Consider the following 6,000-nt stretch of genomic DNA (forward strand, 5'->3'; position numbering starts at 1 on the left):
CTATTGGATATTTTAAATTATAATATGTATGTTAAGAACCGTACTCACCATCAGCATGGAGGACTTGCCCTGTATATTAGAACTGATTTGAATGTGAAGGTTAGGGATGATTTGTGTGTTAATAAAGAGATGATTTTTGAGTGTTTTGTTACGGAGGTTGATAAGAATGGTGGCCCATTTTTTATTGCTGTTTGTTACCGCCCCCCTTCAGCTAGTGTAGATTGTTTTTTAGAATTATTAGAGCAACAAATGGACCTTCTAACTCGTAAGAACATGCCGTGTTTTGTGTGTGGAGATTTTAACATTGATTTGAAATTGTTAGCATCTAATTTAAAAGCCCGGAATTTTTTGAATTTAATGTTAGGTTATGGGATGCATCCTGCTGTAAATATTTGTACCAGAGTGACGGAGTCATCTTCATCTCTAATTGATAATGTATTTTTGAATGTTCCCCATGATTCGTCGAGTGTTGTGTTAAATGATGTTTCGGATCACTTTGGTTTGGCAATATTAGTTCCGGGTATATTTAAGAATATTAATATTAATTGTGATGCTTGCCCTAAGCCTAAGAAATTATTAGTTGATTCAAATACTATTTCAAGATTTAAGCTTAGGATAGAACAGTTAGACTTTAAATTTTTACAAGAAGAATCATATTTAAATTTGAAGTTTGACCTTTGGTATGGTAAGATTAAGGATACGTTTTTGGAATGTTGTGAAGTGTCAGGAATACAGAAGAGAAGGGTGTCTCCGAATAAACCTTGGATTACAAAGAGTTTGTTACAGTCAATTAATAGAAGACGTTTTTTATATAAGTTGTCAACAAGGAGCAATGATCCTCATGATAAAGTAATATATAGAGTTTATAATAGTAGGTTAAATGCTGAACTCCGACTGGCTAAGGTAGAATATTATAAGGCTAAATTAAAAAAAGTTGAGGGTAACCCGAGTAAGACTTGGACATTGATTAAGTTGGTGACTTGCCCTGGTAGCGTCTTGATCCGTCCAGATAATATAGGAATGAATAATAATGTTGCAGATGAGATGTGTAATCACTTCGCTACTATTGGGCAGCGTGTGTCATCATCGGTGCCAGTATTTGATCAAGATGGAGATTTTCGTCAGTTCCTACCTGAAGATTGTGATGTGTCTGCGTACCTTAAATCTGTAACTATTGATGAATTATTTGATGTTATAAATAATATGAAAAATGGTGCATCAGGAGACGATTTTATTTCGTTGAAGGTTTTGAAGTCGATATTACCTGTTATATCTAGTCTTTTTTAGGACTGATAATTAATTGTTTAAAAGCTGGAATATTTCCCGATTGTCTAAAGTGCGCGAATGTTATCCCGATATTTAAAGGAGGGGATAAGAATTGTTTTAGTGATTATAGACCGATTTCTTTACTGCCATTTATTTCTAGAGTGTTTGAAAAGCTGATTAATAGTAGGATGGTAAGTTTTTTCGAGAAAAGACAATTTTTTAGTTCAAGTCAGTTTGGGTTTAGGAGTCATCATTCTACAGAGCATGGAGTTTTGTTTTTAACAAATTTTATTAATGATGCTTTAGACAAGGGTCTGAAGATAGCTTCGATATTTTTGGATATTACTAAAGCATTTGACTCTGTTGATCATGATATACTAGTTCAAAAGCTATATAGTAGTGGTATACGTGGTGATTTTTTAAACGTCATAGTTATTTATCTTAGTGGAAGGACTCAGTGTGTCGTGATGGATGGAGTTACATCTAAAATTGAATATATTTCGATTGGAGTACCCCAGGGTTCCGTTTTGGGCCCTTTGTTGTTTTTGGTTTATATTAATGACCTTTGCAGAGCTTCAAGTAATGTGTCTTGTTCTTTAGACCTTGATACTTACGGTACTAAAGGAATTTTACCATGTTTTGTTGATGATGCCCATTTCACTGTAGCTGCTAGAACTGAAAATAAGTTGATGACTATATTGAAACAAGGTATTTCTTTGATTGAAAAGTGGATGCGAGTAAATAAATTGAAACTGAATCACAATAAGTCGAATTTTTTGATTTATGGTAGAATTAATGGACATTATCCATGGATTAATAGTATAGAAGTAGGGCACCATACTATTGTAAGATCTACTAGTACTAGATACCTTCGTGTTATAATTGATGAAAGCCTAAGTTTTAAAGACCATATTGCATCTGTTAACAGCAAATTGTCTCGTAATATTGGTATTATGCGTAAACTTAGGTATCTTTTTCCGTGTGAAATTCTGAGAATGTTGTATTTTTCTATGGTTCACCCATATCTCATTTATTGTTGTATGGTTTGGTCGAAAACATTCGTAACTCACCTCCATCCGCTCTGCGTAACACAGAATATGGCAATTAGAGTTCTTTATGGTAATCAAATTGACCTATCTGTATCGGTAAAGCATCTTTACCGCGAGTATAAAATTCTACCGTTGGCAGGAATATGTGTATTCTATAATGCTCTGTTTATGTTTAAATATTTAGCTTCGGAGTTACCATCATGTGTTTCAGGAATGTTTAGTCTTGCGTCTACTATTCACCATCATTTGACACGATCTTCTCAGTTGGTGCGAAGACCAGCTATGGTCACGTCTAGGTCTAGGTTTTCAATTCGCCATGTTGTTCCGTTAGTTTGGGAGAGTTTGCCAGAGGATTTGAGGAATGTTGGGGGTTTGCAGGATTTTCGTAAGTCGCTAAAGAACCATTGTTTTGATGTGTATATTTTGAATGGATTATTCCACGCCACTTAAGTTTTGTTTTTGAGGAGGGTTTAGTTGCAGCTGAATATGATTATAATTATTATAATTTTGTTGGGTGTTGTTTGGTGGTTCGTTGGTTTTTGGGTCCGATAAGTTGAGCTCTAATTATGTTGTTTTTTTTGTATTTCTTTTTTTTTCTCTCTTTTTTTGGTTTCTTGTTTTTTTTTATTTGTTAGGAGTGTTTTATCCCGCACAAGCATTGCTTCAGGGAATCGATGATGTATATATTTTTTTTTAAAATAAACCGATTGCTACTGTTACTGTTAAAAAAAAAATGTACAAGTTTCACGAAGTGAAAAAATAAGATGTAACAACTTTGAAAGAAATAAATATAAATATAGTAAGTATTTCAAAGACATAAATCAAGATATATTGTTTCTTGAAGAAATAATCCACTTGCACCAATTTTCACGAACAAAAATCAGCAAGCATCATTTCTCACGAGGAAAATCAACATGCAACAAGTTTCACGAACAAAAATGTCATGGTAAATTAATTTTCACGAAAGAATGAATCAACATACAACATTTTTTACGAACAAAAAAATCAAGATAAATTAAGTTTCACAAGCAAAAATCAGCACGCAACAAGTTCCACGGACAAAACCGGTTTCACGAGGAGAAAATTCCATGTACAAGTCTCGCCAAGAGAAAAATCAAGATGCAACAAGTTTCATGATGAAGAAATAAAAATATAAAAAGTTTTTCGAAGACATAAATCAAGATACATCAAGTTTCTTGAAGAAATAATCTATATAAAACAAGTTTCGTGAAGAAAAATCTACATGCATAATATTTCACGTAGAAAAAACCAACATGCTTTACGAAGAAAAATATCGTGATAAATTAAGTTTCACGAAATAATTAAAAAAACCTACCATAAGTTTCTAAATTTAGAAGAAATTAAAATTAAACAAGTTACTCGAACACATACATGAAGATACATTAAGTTTCTTGAAGAAATAATCCACATGCAAACAGTTTCACGAACGAAATCAGTATGCGGGATGTTTTACGAAGAAAAACCACCATGCAACAAGTTTTATGAAGAAAATGCCACGGTAAACTAAGGCTCACGAAAGAATAAATCCACATACAACATGTTTAACAAAAAAAAATATTAAAATAAGTACGATTTCACGAACAAAATCAGTACGCAACAAGTTCCACGAACAAACCGCTTTCACGAGGAGAAAAATCAATGTACATATCTCTCGAGAAGAAAAATGAACATGCAATAAGTTTCATAAAGAACAAATACAAATATAAGAAGTATCTCGGAGACATAATTAAGATACATTAAGTTTCAAAAACATAATTAGCACGCAATAAGTTCCACGAAGAAAAATGGTTTCACGAGGATAAAAATCAATTTACAAGTTTTACGAAGAAAAAAGCAACATGCAACAGGTTTCATGAAGAAGAAATACAAATATCACAAGTTACTCGAAGACGTAAATCAATATACATTATGTTTCTTGAAGAAATAATCCACATGCAACAAGTTTCACGAACAAAAATCAGCATGTTTCATGTTTCACGAAACAAAACCAAAATGCAACAACCTTCACGAAGAAAAATACCATGGTAAATAGAGTCTCACGAAAGAATAAATCAACATACAACAATTTTCACGAAAAAAATATCAAGAATAATTCAATTTCACGAACAAAAATCAGCATGCATCATACGTTACGAAGAAAAACCAACTTGTAACAAGTTCATTTAAACCAGCTTGTCAGTTACTGAGATTCATCAGAAGAATGGCTATTGGGGGTTGTCTTTCAGTTTAAATGATTGATTCTAGTGTAAACGGTTATTTTTGTAAGAAAATCTGAGAAAATGCCTTAGGTGTGATAATGCACGCTAGAGGGGGCCATATGCTAGCCTTTGAGTGCCACAGACTGGGAATTGCCATGGAACATTGCAATATAACAATGAAATGCCAAGTTTCCACTGTTCAAATAAAAACAATGGCAATTTTTAGTTTATAAAGTTACTTTTGTAGGAAAATGTCTGAAAATGCTTTAGGTGTGGTAGTGTGCGTCAGAGGGTGTCATAGTGTGGCACACTGATGTGAATTGACATGGTGTATCACGTTGAGGTTGGCTTGCAAAAACAAGAACCATTGGAATAAAAGCATATTTTTATAATGAAAGTATCTGAAAAGATGCCTTTGGAATGATGGAGGGTGCCAGAAGGTGCTGTGTGCCATCCATAATGTGACATGGTGACGTGAATTGCTTGTACTAACATGTTCTACAATTTAAAGTTCGGGTGGGAGGAGTTAAAAGAGTTTTTTGGTGGAGGGGGACTGAAGTATAACACCCAGTCAATAGAAATGAGAACCTTTCATGAAGACATCTCAGAAATAACTCTTAATACGGCTTAAATTTATGTCTAATGGCAACCCTCCCCCTCTCGAATTGCTTGCTAGGGTCGGTTAGCCACATATTGCCACGGTAACGTGAATATACATAGTCGTGGTTCAAAGAAACGTGGCATTTTCATTAAAACCTCTCAGAAATAACTCTTAATATGTTTTAAATCTACCTCTAATAACAACCCCCCGTCTGGAATTGGTTTTTAGGGGATGGGCCAACAAAATAGTGTCACGGGGCGTGAATATTCATAGTCTTGACTCAAAGAAATGTGCCATTTTCAATTATACCTCTCGGAAATACCTCTTAATGTGGCTTAAATGTACCTCTAATAAAAACCCTCCACCTCTCCCTCCCTGGATTTGCTTGCTAGGGGGTAGACCAACCAGATATTGTCGCAGTGGTGTGATTATTTATTTTCTTGACTCAAGGAAACGTGGCATTTTCATTAAGACTTCTCAGAAATAACTCTTAATATGTATTAAATTTGCCTCTAATAACAACCCTCCACCCTTCCCTCCCTGGAATTACTTGTTAGGACCCTCATCCCTCTTTAAATTACGCTTGTTTTGCTTATATTTCATTATCAATCAGGCTTTTTCACGTTTTTGTTCCATTTGTTGAGTTTTAACTGCTTTTTCTGTGATTTCATAGTTCTTTTTGCTTATATTTTATCCTTTATAAGATTTCTCATGTTTTTCCCCATTTGTTGAGTTTCAACTGCTCTTTCTGTGATTTCATGATTTTATAATTCTTTTTTATTAATAAAGATTTTTGTTTACAATTAAAAGTATGTGTCCTTTTGGATTTCTTGTTCCAGGGCGAATTATCAACACGTAATGATTT

This window comes from Artemia sp. Qi Xiang Cuo, chromosome 14 (genome assembly GCF_049724085.1).
Source record: "Artemia sp. Qi Xiang Cuo chromosome 14, ASM4972408v1, whole genome shotgun sequence".
NCBI lineage: Eukaryota > Metazoa > Arthropoda > Branchiopoda > Anostraca > Artemiidae > Artemia > Artemia sp. Qi Xiang Cuo.